The sequence below is a fragment of the Nannospalax galili genome, unplaced genomic scaffold, assembly GCF_000622305.1.
Source record: "Nannospalax galili isolate Female #2095 unplaced genomic scaffold, S.galili_v1.0 scaffold805, whole genome shotgun sequence".
Taxonomy (NCBI): domain Eukaryota; kingdom Metazoa; phylum Chordata; class Mammalia; order Rodentia; family Spalacidae; genus Nannospalax; species Nannospalax galili.
The window spans coordinates 730,613-744,522 of record NW_008353486.1 but is presented as its reverse complement, the minus strand read 5'-3'; positions in this window follow the sequence as shown (position 1 = coordinate 744,522).

Here is a 13,910-nt window from a genome sequence, read left to right as displayed (position 1 = left end):
TCAATTCAGAGTTTTTTTCATTTCATTCGCCTTCCTTCTGCAACATCAATCACTGAAAGCTTGTCTTTTTCCCTGTACCTGGTTTTCTCCCTATAAATAGAAGCATCTGCTGGTCATTAAGATAAGTACACAGACTGTGGCAAACTCCAGTATTAAATTCACTGAGATGGGTAAGGCTGAAGTGGCGACAGACACTCCATTATTTGAAATGCTTTTCAATGGTGGGTAATGCCATTCCTTAAGGCAAAGGTTCTCAAAGTGTACATGGTTCTTGCACCAGCAGCCTAAGCATCACTAGAGAACTTGAGTCACAAGTATACCAACATAGACCTACTGAATCATCAACTCAGAAAGTGGAGGCCAGCATCGATGTTTTGGCAAGCCCTTCTCAAGCTAAAGATTGAAAACAAAAGTGGAAACTGCGCCTCCATGTCAGCAAAGGTCTGGATGACAACATCCCAACTAGTTACTCCACTATCTCATTCCAGGCCCACAGAAGAAGCCGCAGCCTCTGTTAGCATCTCGGCTACACATCTCAGTCCTCTGGGAGGGAACCTCGCTGGGTAGTGCCCACTAGCTTTCTCTTATTTCCTTGTGTTCCTTATTCTTGACCCCAGTCAGAGGTCCTCAGACTTGGCTTGGACCTCCTGGCCAGATCCTCAGTATCTACTGCTTTGTCTGTTCTTTCTCTTTGATTTCTGAACCAACCTCTTCTCCACATCCTCTTTCTGTTTCTCCTTTGCTTCAAACTCTACAGCTATTCATCAGCTTAGCTCTATCACAAGCCCAACGCTTTCTGGGAAAGAGAGTTAGAATCACCCCCTCCCTTTTAAATAAAGTTGCTAGGTTGACTGATTAGGGAAATAATATTTGATGAATAATGAGATTTAAGAGGGGCATATAGTAAGTACATCTGTGGAAAAAGTTTAGCAATTCTCAGAAAGTTAAACATAGAGTTTTCACATGACTCGACAATTCCACTTCTATGTCCATATACCCAAAGTAGTTGAAAACATATACTGTCACAAAAACTTGTACACAGATGTTCATTGCCAGCACTATTCAAAAATATAAAGGATGGAAAAGACCTAAATGACTTGATTAACAAAATATGAAGTGTATATATGACGGAATATTGTTTAGTCCTAAAAATGGAGAAGTGCTGTTGTATGTTACGTGTATGGACCTTGAAAACATGTGCTAAGTAGAAGAAACCAGACAAATAGACCACATACTAAATAATTATATTGAAATAAAAAGTCCCAGAATAAGCAAATTCAGAGATAAAGAAATTTGGTAACTTTCACAAGGTGAAGGAGATAGTAGGGCCAACTGCTAAATAGTCAAAGAATTTATTTTGAGGGTAATTAGAATGTTCTAGAATTAGATAATGGTGATAATTTTACAATATAGTTATACTGAAATGTATACCATAAATGGTAATATTTATAGTGTATGAACTATTATATGCATTTGTTTAATGCTATAAAGGGAAAAATGTAAGTGTTAAGTATTATAGTTGGATTCTAAACATCAACTGGGTTCTAACAATTGTCAAACACCAAGCTCTAAGAAACCTGGGATTTTTAGTTGACTGTAGCTTATGAGACTAATTTGCAATCTCACCATTGAGATAACGCAATCTTTAATCGCAACTGACAGTATTCTAACTCAAGGAGAAAGAAGTCATTCTTTCTGCTATGATCATCAAAATGTTCCATTTCTATAATCATGGGTTTAGTTCTGGGTATTTAAGACAAAATTCAGCAATAAAAAGAATTGAAATATTTATGGTGCAGTACAGTGGATGAATCTCAAAAGCATTATGCTGATGAAAGAAATCAGACTATAAAAGGCTACATATTTTCAATTCCATTTACACAGCATTCTGCGGAAAAAAACCCAAAAAATTATAGGTGCAAAAATTGGGTTAGCAGGTTCAGGTTGGCAGGAGATGGGACTGGCTGCAGACACAGCGCATGTGTGGTGGTGGTGGTGGAACAGCTGTACAAGTAAACATTTGCCAACTCACTAATTTTACTGTGTGTAAATAATACTTAAATAAAATATCATTAGCAAACTGAGTTTTAGGGTGACCATTTAGTGACATTTAGCCAATGCTTCCCGAGTCTAAGCACTGAAAGCAGCATATCTCTGGAAAACGCTTCAGCCTCAAGGGAAGCTGGCTTTGAAATGGCTAAGACAGTGAAATCATGTAACGAGAAAAAGGAGATGAGACTGAGAAACTGTCACTGCCCACTGGGTTTGACCCACAGAGATTCGAGAAGCCTTAGAATTCTAATGAATAAAATAAATAGAGAAATTGATTTGGGCTCAAACTAAAGAACCCTACCTCATGCTAATCTTCCTGCAGGGGAATGGCTGCCTTGACCATCTGTGGGTCCATCTCCCTGAAAAGGTTCTAGTGGCCATCCACAGGTTGCCCCTTGAGAGGCTTCATCAAGGAACTCATGCATCAGGAAGAAGCTAGTTTACATCACTGATTCTCAAATGGTGGTCTGAACACAACAGCAGGCTTCAAAAGAGTCAAGGAAATTATAATACTGGTTATAAGGCTCTTGGTGATCCCGATTGGCCAGGTTTCTGATGAGGCCCAAGAACTAAGATTTCTTCCTGAGGCATGGTGGCACACCTGTAATCTCAGCTCTCAGAAGGCTGAGACAGAAGGAGTGGAAGCCTGGGCCATATAGTTTGAGGCCAACCTGGCCTGTATAGCAAGATCTTGTCTCAAAAAAAGTTTTATTTTAGCCAGGCATAGTGGTACATGACGTTAATCCCAGCACTCAGGAGGCAGAGGCAGGCGGATCTTTGTGAGTTCCAAGCCAGCCTGGTCTATAGCAAGTTCCGGGTCAACTGGGGCTTCAGGGAGACCCTGTTTCAAAAAACAAAACAAAATTTGCAACTTAAACTTTTTATCTTGAGATAATTATAGGTTGACTAAAATATAATACCTAGAAAGCTTTGTACTCCTGATCCAGTTTCCCCTAATGGTTACATCTTAGAAAGCTATAGTACATCACGACCAAGACACATGCTACAACCAAGAGACATGAAACTGTTTTCATCAACAAGGTTGCCTGGAATTGCCCTTTCATAGCTATACACACCATCCTCTCAATTTGACCCACTCTTTAATCCTTGGAGACTTCTAGTCTAGACCCTATGATTTGTTTGGCATCTTAAAAATGTTCTGTAAGTGCAATCATATAATAATATAACCTTTTGGACTTGACTCTTTTCATTCAATATGATCTCCAGAGATCTCTCCCATCTTGTTTCAAGTATCAATAGTCCATTCTTCTGTCCAAGGCACTGGTAGATACCTACATTGGTTCCAGTTTGGGATCATTCTGAGTAAAGCCAACAGTCATGTGCAGATGTCCATGTGACCACTAAGTCTTGATTTCTCTGGTGCTCAGGAGGGCGATTGCTGGGTTGTATTGTTGCTGTATGTCTAGTTTCTCAAGAAACTGAAAAATTGCTTTCCATAAAGGCTCTGCCATTTTATACTCCCAGCAGCTGTGTGTGAGTGATGTAGTTTCTCCGTATTATCGCCAGCATTGAATGTTATTACTCTTAGCTTTTCTTTGAGCCATTTGTTAAGAATGCAGTCAATAATAAACCATGGTGGTTTTGTAGCAGCTCATGATGTTGAAAGTCTTTTATGTTCTTACTTGACATTATGCCTTTAGCCCATTTTCTAATTGGAAAGTTGCTTCTCTGCACTTGTGTTCTGAGGATTTTTGCAAATTCTTTGCGTATTCTAGACTCTTTAGAATAGTGGTCCACTGCTGGATATGTGGCTTATAAACATTTTCTCCTAGTCTATATCTTTCCTTCTGATCCTCTTAAGAGAGATTTTGTAGAAAATTTTCAATTTTGATGAATCCCAATTTATTAATTTCTACTTCTTTTTTGCTCTTATTACCTGTAAGTGCAATCATATGGCTTTATATAAGAAACCTGTATAATAAAATATAAAGCCATTTTTGTGCATATATATAATGTATTTTAAGCACACCTTCCCTCTTCCTCACCACCCTCCTTTTCTTCCCTCTCTCTCACTCATGAGTCCTCTTTATTCCCCCAAGAAGTTTTGCTTCAACTTTCATGTCACCAGTATTGTTGCATTAACTTTTCCCTGGGGAGACACCAACTAACATCTAATCACCCCGAGTGGCATCAATGACAAACCAAAGTACAACCTACAAATGTTCAGCTTGATGAAATTAATGAGCTTATTGGACTTGCTTACATAACCTAGGGGAAGGGTTACTTACAGGGCCAGGGGTGACCACAAAACCACTGCATCACCATAGAGTCTCACCCCATCATAGCTGGTGAGCTCATGGAAGTTGCTCAAGTTCCCAGGACCACTTAGAGCTAGAGGAGGTCATAGTAGCTGGAATCCCTGGTGAGAATCTCTTCGTTCTAATAGCACCATTTCTGTTACCGTAGACCTGCCTGCCACTATATTGTTCTACTTTAGTTACCATGGTACCAGGGCACAGTCCAAGATGGCACCATGTTACGTCTGGAGGAAAAAGCACCATACAAGTACCCACAAATGAAAGTCTAGGAACCACAAATGAGAGAAGCATACAGTATTTATCTTTCTGAGGTTGACTTAATTCACTTAATATTATTATCTCATGTTGAATCCATTTTCCTAAAAAATAACATAACTTCATTATTTTTATGACTGAAAAATTCATATATAGAAATACTTCTTTTATTCCTTTTCTCTGTTTTGGGGAACCTAGTTTGGTCCCATGGGTCCAGAGTTTAACTACACAAATAGTATTACAATAGACATTGATGTGTAAGTATGTCGATGCGTTGAATTGGAGTCTTTGGGTAAATACAGAGACGTGGTATAGCTGAGTCATATAGTAGATCTAGTTCTAGTTTCTTTAATGAATCTCTGTACTGATTTCCATAGTGCCTGGAGTACTTTACATTCCCTCCAGCAGTGCATCCACATCCCTCCTAGCATTTGTTGCTTTCTTGATGCCTTCCACTCTGACTTCAGTGAGAAGCGATCTCAATGTGTCTTCTATTTACACTTCTCTGATGGCTAGTGAAATCGAACATTTTTCATATGTTTATTGGCCATTTGTGCTTCATCACCGGAGAAATCTGTGCTCGTTTCATTAGCCCATTTATGAACTGGACTGCATGATTTCTGCTTAATATTTTTGGTTCTTTGTATATTCTAGATATTAATTCTTTAAGTATATATACATGTATACCTAACTAAATATGTAATTATATATAGTTAAATATATCTAGCAAAGATTTTCTTCCATTCTGTAGGCTGTTTCTTCACTCAACTAACAAGTTTCTTGTGCTATACAGATGCTCTTTAATTTCATGAAGTCTCGTTTGTCGTTTGTTGGCCCAATTTTTCTAAGAGAGTAGAGTACTATTTAGAAAGTCCTTGCCTGTGCCTATGTCTCTAATTGTTTTATCTGATTTTACCTGTATGAGTTTTAGTTTCAGGTTTTACATTAAAGTCTTTGATTCACTTGGAATTGATTTATGTTATCGGGTGAGAGAAATAGGTCTAGTTTCATTTTTCTACATGGGAATATCCAGTTTTATTGAAGAGACTATTTTCCAGTGTATATTTTGGGGCATATTTTTCACCAATTAGGTAGCTGTAGCTCTGTGGGTTTGTATCTGAATCTCTTATTTTGTTCCATTGTATTGTATGTCCGTTATTGTGCCAGTACCACTCTACTTTTATTATGATGACTATTCTGTTGCTGTAACAAATGCCCTGACAAAAAAAATGACATAAAACAGGAAAGACTTTATTTGTCATACAATGACAAGTGATAGTTCTTTGTTATGGAGACATCAACCAGGACCTAAAGCATCAGCTCCACGGTTAGGAGCAGAGAGAAGATAAATGCATGGAGCCTTGCTTGCTTGCTCTACTTACACACACAGCTTTGGGCCCTGTCTAGGGAATAGTGCTGTCCACATCCAGGGTGGGTCCTCCTACCTCAATTAGCAGTCAAAATGCTCTCCTACAGACATGTCCACAGGCTAACCTGATCTAGACAATTCTTCAATTTCAAGGCTCTCTTCCCAGGTGATTCTAGAATGTGTCGAGTTGACAGTTAAAGTTAACCAGCACAATGGCTCTGTATATAACTTGAAATCAGGTGAGGCCACACCTCCAGCATTACTCATTTTTCTTGGGATTGCTTTGGCTATGTGGGGTCTTTTGTGCTTCCACAGGAATTTTAAGACTTTTTTTCTATTTATGTGACAAATAATATTTGAATTTAAAACTAAAAATACTAAATTTGGAAAAAATAACAGAGTTGCTAATAAGTGACTGTCTTTACAATGTCTTTAAAAGTGAGTTCCTGTTTGGTTGGTTTTTTGTTTTTTGTGGGGTTTTTTTTGTTTGTTTTTTCGTCTTTTTGAGACAGGGTCTCCCTGTAGCCCCAGCTGTCCTGGAACTCACTATGTAGACCAGGCTGGCCTTGAACTCACAGAGATCCACCTGCCTCTGCCTCCCGAGTGCTGGGATTAAAGGCATGCACCACCACGCCCGGGCCTTTTTAAATCCTCAAGAAAATCTAAAAATGTATACCTAATACATTTTTACTCTTAAACCACAGTTCTTGTCAACCAAAAGGGGGAAACATTAATTACTTAGTACCCCCCAAAAGTAAATTCTCACAACAGATGAAAATTTATTTATGAATGTTATTATGTCTCATGGTATTATAAAAGGGTAATGAAAAGTTGAAAAGATATGGTAAAAGAATATAGAAAGGAAAATATTTTAGTGAAAAAAAAGATTTATGAATAAAGATTTAAGATGACTGGATGTTTCCAGAATAAAAGAGATAGTAAAAATGTTTAAACAAATAATGAAAAACATTCAAACAAATGGTAAAGGTCTAAGTAGGTCTATTAAAGGCTAATTGTTTTGAGAGACATTAGAAAATATGTATATATGTATAAACGTATGTAGCTAGGACAAAATTTTTTTGTTGAAAATTTTTTGAGAGCCAGGATGGTGACACACAACTTTGGTCCCAATAGATGGACCACTGCCTGAGATGGTCTACATAATGAGTTTACAGTTATACAACTCTCTCTTATGGAAAAAATATTTTAAAATGTTTAATTTTCAGCTTTCTCCCTTTAGTTAATAACCTTGGATAAAACTTCTAGTTACTATGACCTTCTTTATAACTAAAACAAAGGATAACTTGCCTGTTACTTTCTATAGAAATAACAGTCAACAAAAAGAGGGACTAAAAGTAAATTAAATTACTGAAAACAAACACTGTACCCCTGGTAGCCAGGTACTACAAAGATACTAAGTTGTTATTATAATAATTACTATAACATACAAGTAATAAAACTATAACTAACTAACTAAATAAATAAATGCATTTTCAGGCTACTCCTCTGGCTTCTACCACACACCTAGTTACAGTCTCAGGTTGACTGAAAACAGATAAAAGTTGGGGTTACTTATAACTACTGACAAATGTCTTTTATGTTTCTTTATATTTTACAAGTGTTACTCTTGGGATTTTTTACAAAACTCATAATATATACTTTAGGTTGTCATTAAAACACAGGGAGTTTTCTTTTGCACATAAAAGATAATTTGGCCCAAGAGGAGTTGGGTCTTATCTCCCTGTATCAAATGGATATAGCCAAGAAAAAAAAAAAAAAACACCCACAATTATTTGGTGAGCTTGGTTGGCATCCTCATCAACTCATTTAATGTCCAGGTCCACTCTACGTCTACATATTTTATTAACACCACCCACAAAGTTTGCCTATATAGGACCCACTTCTAAAATTCTTACTAGCCCACTTAATTCTATTCAACAAAATAAACTACATGTCACATCTCTTGTCCTCAGAGACATTCATGATCCTGCTAAGATTGTTTCTGACTCTGCCTATGCTGCTCATATGATTTCATTACCGAACACAGTTAACTATTGCATCTCATGACACTAAACAGATTTTATAGTTCTTTTCACAGATTCAAAATGTAACCCTATGTCACCCACATCTGAGCGCATACATCTTTACCTGGGCCATTGTCTACAGGAAACTGACAAGCTGATTCCTTGGTGGCACTTGTCCAAATTCCCTATAAAGCCCATCGATGACACTCTGTGACCCATGTGCCCCCTCGATTTTTACAGAGGTGTACAGAGGCGCTTCCACATTCCAATATCTCTAACGAAGGAGATTGTCTTTGATTGTGATCATTATTCTAACTATATTTCTTTCCCTTTACCTCTAGGTGTTAACCCATGGGGTGCCTCCCCCCAAATGTTATGGCAAACGGATGTTACTATTGTTCCTGAATTTAGATGTTTTAAAGATGGTGATGTTACTGTGGATACTTACTTTCCAGCTTTCCCGCTCCCCATTTCTGGACTTGTTACAAGCATGCAAAAACAAATTATAAAAATGGCTCGCATTCTCAGTAAAACCACCAATATTACTCTTCGGATTCTGGGGCGGGGGTGGGGGGTGGGGATCAATGAGGAGCTGGGAGAACTTGGAGCTGTGCTGCAAAATCAGGCCGCCATAGACTTTCTGCTTTAAAAAAAAACCCTTTGACTGTGAGGAATTTCCTGGCATGCATTGCTTTAACATTTCTGATTATGAACAGCAAGTGTGATCTTTCAAGGATGAAGTTGCTAAAATTTCTAAGAGCTCTATTCAATGGCCTTCATGGGTGCAACAGTCTACGCCTTTTCTTGCCTCCAAGTCGGAATCTGTGCTCTGTCTGCTCTGTTGTCTCAGTTTTCGGGACTATCACTGTCATTCTCTTGAGCTGATTCTCCAGTGGGTGTTCCTGATATTCAAAGGTTTTTTTTCATGTTGAGGCCCCTTCATTCGAAGGCCCTTTTCATGTCAAGGCTTTTGCGTGGGACCCACACAGATTCACCTGTTTCTGTAGTGACACAAGCATATCCCTTTATCCCACACTTCAACATACCCAGATTGCCACAAGTCCATTTTACTAATTCGTACCATCTCTCTCTTTCTTTTGGTTAGTTTGGCTAGGAGTTGGTCATACTATTATCCTTCTCAAAGAACCAACTCTTTTTTCTGGTTAATTCTAAGTATTTTTTTTTCAGTGTCTAGGTCACTAATTCCAGCCCTGTTTTCTGTTATTTCTTACTATCTGCTACTGCCTCTTGCTTTTCTAGCACTTAGAGATATGTCATTAGGTTATTTATTTGAGATCTCTCTGATATACTTTAAAGATTTTATTTATTTTATGTGTGTTTTTCTCACACACAGGTGCACCACAAGCTGTCTGATGCCTGTGGAAGCCAGGAGAAGGCATGGAATCCCCTGGAACTGGGGTTATGAAAGGGTGTTAGTCACCATGTTGGTTCTAGGAACAGAACCCAGTCTTCTGGAAGAGCAGTAAATGCTCTTAACTGCTGAGCCGTCTCTCCAGCTCTTCTCTGGTTTTTAAATGTGGGCTGTTACAAACTTTCCTCTTCAGGTTACCTTGGCTGAATTGCAGAGGTTCTGGTTATGCTCTTATTTTCATTTAGTTTTAAGAATTTTTACTCTCCTTCCCGATTTCTTCAATGACTCCTGTGTTACTCCCAGAGGAGAATATTAACTGCAGAAAGAACCATAGCTGCTGGATAGGCCCAATATGTAATTGCCATACTAGCCCCCTAAAAACTAGAATCTCTTTAATGTCAACATTTACTAAAGGATCAACAAGAAAGTATAGTATGGGACATAACAGGATATTGGTTATTAGATTGGGAGCAGAGGAGATGTGGACTATGGGGTGGATAAGGGTAGGGATCAACTGAGAAAGTAATCAAGATGAAAAGAACTTCTCAGAAGGGAAAGCTGAGAAGATGTTAGGGTCTACAGAGTTTAGACATTCCTCCAGCTTTGGATGGTTATAGTTAAGGAAGGGGAAGAGAGAAAGAAGAAAAGAGGTAGGAATGCGAGGGAAAGTCTGGGTTGTGCAGGAAGAACAGCAGGGAGTGCACAGCAGCAGAATGAGTGGCGAAGCAGACAGAAGAGTTGTACAACACAGCCAAGCAATGCACAAGCTAAATCAAGACCATTGTGAGGTATTTCTGCAATAGTGAGGATTAAGACATACAAAAAGGGAGACAGAGGCAGGCAGAAATCTGTAAGATGGAGGCCAGCCTGGTCTACTTAGTGAGTTCCAGGCCAGCTGGGGCTACAGGGAGACCAAAAAATAAGAAAATAATAACAATTAACAACAAGAAGAAGGCAACATATGATAACAGCACATTATTTTTTGACCACACCCATTAATAGTTCCTCCTTAGTGGGTTGGATTTTAAATTCTTTCCCTCCTTGTGATGTTTCATGTAGCAAACTGTCCTGAGGTAAGGTACAATTTTCTATTCTGATTCACTTATTAAACCAGATTTGGAGTCTGTGCTGCCCCAGTGGGGTTTAGAGCAGTTACCTTTTTAATTACGTTTCTGGGATGCTCTCTCCAGGTCAGCAGTGCTGTGGGAGGGAGGGCAGGATGGGAGCCCTTGCTGTGGGGAAGAGTCTGGCTCAACTGCTCACAGGTCTCCTATGATCTGCTTGCTCTCTGTCAGCTTGGGTGCATAGGGTCCTGGACCTGCCTGGCTCTGGAATCTGCTGAAACACTTACCTGAGATTGTTCAGCAGTGGTGCTGGTACTTGGAGGAAAGACGGTAAGAGCCTTTCCTGATGGTTTCCACTGACTCAGCTGCAGCCTGAGGAGGAGGCCTGCTACCCTGCTAGTGAGATGTAATGGAGCTGTTTGGATGTAGAGGCCTTGTGGGAAGTCTTTAGGCCATTAGGGAGTGTCCCTGAATAGGATAGCAGGACCCTATTCCATTCCATCCTTTCTTCTGCCTCTTGGCCAGGAAGATGAGCAAATTTCTTTAATAGCACACTACCTCCACTGTCATCTAGCACCCCTACCAGATGGCCAAAAACAATGAGTGTGCCTGATCGCAGACTGGAAACCAATAAAACCATAAGCCAAAATAAATCTTTTCTCTTTATAAGTTGATTATCCCAGGCATTTGTTATAGTACTGAGAAGCTAATGAATGAATGAACTGCCATAGAGAGATGTCATATAGTAAGTGAATTAAACAACATACTCATTTTCTCACAGTTGTGGAGTCCAGAACACCAACATCCATCAAGATGTTAGCACGTTTTGGTTTCTTTAAGCCTCTCTCCTTGCTTTCCAGAAGCCACTCTCTTGCTGTCCCTTCAGTAGTACATTAGTCAGGGTCTGTAGAGGAACAGAACCAATAGAATGAAAACGGGATTTATTACGTTATTATTACACTGGCTTACACGACACAGCCTAGATAGTCCAACGATGGCTATTCACACGAAGAAGCTGAGAACTTGACAGGTCCTTGACAGGCTGGATGCCTCAGCAGTCCCAATCTGCCACTGAAGATCAGGATGATTCCTGAAGAGCCACTGGTCTGCAGTCCACATTGAATGCTGCAGAGGTTGGGTTCTAATTTCCATGAAGAATGTCTGCAACAGCAGAAGCGGAAGCAGCAGCGAGATGCCGGCCGAGTAGATGTGCTTGCAAGCAGCAAAAGCAAGAGCTTCTTTCCTCAAACTTCCTTTCATCTGGGCTGCTGCTGAAAAGCAGATATTCCCATTTCAATTAAACTGATCAAGAAAATCCCTCACATGTATGCTTGTCTGTTAGTTGATTCCAGACCAATATTTGCCATGACAAGTAGTCTTCCTTTTATGTCCCTGATGTTTATGTGTTCTAGTCTCTGGTTATAAAAACGTCATTTATGTTGGATTATGCCCATGCTAAAGAGCTAATTTTAACATAATTACACCTTTTAAGGGCTATCTCAAAATATAGTCATATTTTGAGGTAGTGGGAGTTAGGGTTTCAACATAATTTAGCCCATAATAAAAATAGTCATTATTTCACTGTTAAATATAACGTTACCTTTACCTGTAGGTTCTTTGCATTTTTATCAAAGTGAAGAAGTTTTCTTTTATTCACGTATTCCTGAGAGTTGTGTTTGTGTGTGTGTTAGTGAGTGTATGATATATGTGTGGGTATATGTTTGTGTGTTTACATGTCTGTACACATTCCTGTGTAGGCCAGATGTTGATGTCAGGTGTCTTCCTCTATCTTTTCTAATCCTCATTTAAATTTTCTTTTTTATTTTTTAGAAGCATTTCATTCCAGCTTTAACATACTCAACAACAATTTCCAGAGCAAAGATACATCTTTTTCAAAAGTGGCTATCAAATTTTTAGGTTCAGTCAGGTGCAGTGGCACACGCCTTTAATCCCAGCACTCGGGAGGCAAAGGCAGGCGGATCTCTGTGAGTTCAAGGCCAGCCTGGTCTATATAGTGAGTTCCAGAACAGCTGGGGCTACAGGGAGACCCTGTCTCAAAAAGACAAAAAAAAAATATTTTTTTAGGTTCACAGTTGAATTAATACAGTTATACAATATTGAACTCAGTATAACAATCCTCATTTTTTGAGACAAGATCTCCCACTGAACCTGGAGTGCACAGATTTGGCAAGGCTATCTAGCCAGTGAGCTAGAGGGATCTTCCTGTTTCCACGTCCCCAGCACTAGGCGTACAGGTGTGTGCCACCATGCCTAGCTTTTTACCTGAGTGCTGGGGATCCAAACTCAAGTCTTCAAGTTTGCACAGCAAGTACTTTACTGACTGAGCCATTTCCTTACTCTTTTTTTTTTTCATATCATGAATGATAGTTGAATGTTGTCAAATGGTTTATCTGTATTAATAGTTGTAATCCTTAGTTTTTCTTTTTGGATTATTTATATGATAGTCTAAAAACAACTAGTGGTGGAAGATTCCAGGTGATACCCAGGTACAACCTACCAGAGTCTCCAGGGAATAAACTTGGAAAAGATGAAACACAGCTATCAGAAGAGGAATGGATAAACATGGCCTTTTTTCAGGGGTAGGGGGTGGAGGCAAGGTCTCCCTGTAGCCCCAGCTGGCCTGGAACTTGCTATGTAGACCAAGCTGGGCTCTGTCTCACAGAGATACATCTGTCTCTGAGGTGCCGGGATTAAAAGTGAGCACCACCACACATGGCTGAATGGATATTTTAAAGATCTGGGGTGGGGTGGAGCATACCCAGAGCAGCAGCAGCAGCAGCAGAACCTTCTGGAAAAAAAAAAATCTCTTTTCAGTGTTGGGAACTTGGCACTTGGTGCTTGGCACTCAACACTCAATGGAGCAGCATCAAGATGCCATTTTAAAAGACTCTTGCTGCATAGTGGCTTAGAAGCCAGAGACCTTCTGTGACCCATACTCTTGAAAAAATCAGAGCTAATGTATGGGATCATATGATGAAATCTGACCAGCAGGTTTACTGCTAGACTGCAGGAAAGAACTTTAAATTAGAACCACAGTATTCAGTGAGCTGAAAACAAAAGCTTGCATGGGAGCATTCCCAGTATCCAAGCAGCATGATGGACCTTGGGAAGGATCATGTAGGGACAGGACCGGCATTTGCAACTCTTCTGAAGGAATGCCCAGAAGTGTGAGCAGAATCTGAGACTCCACCTGTGAAACACTGCCCACGCTGGACCAGCATCTGTAATTCAGTCCTCCAAAGGAAGACCCAGAAGCTAGTACAGAACCCTTGACTGCAAAGGCACCCCCAGGTGGGACAGGCTCTGGCACCTGGGGAACACAGAACACAAAAGGACAGCAATCAGGCCAGACTGAACTTACACTATTTCCCCATCCAGCTTTATTCCCCTTTATTTAATGTCTCCTGTCAGCTTAATCTCTCTCTCTCTCTCTCTCTCTCTCTCTCTCTCTCTCTCTCTCTCTCCTCTTTCCCT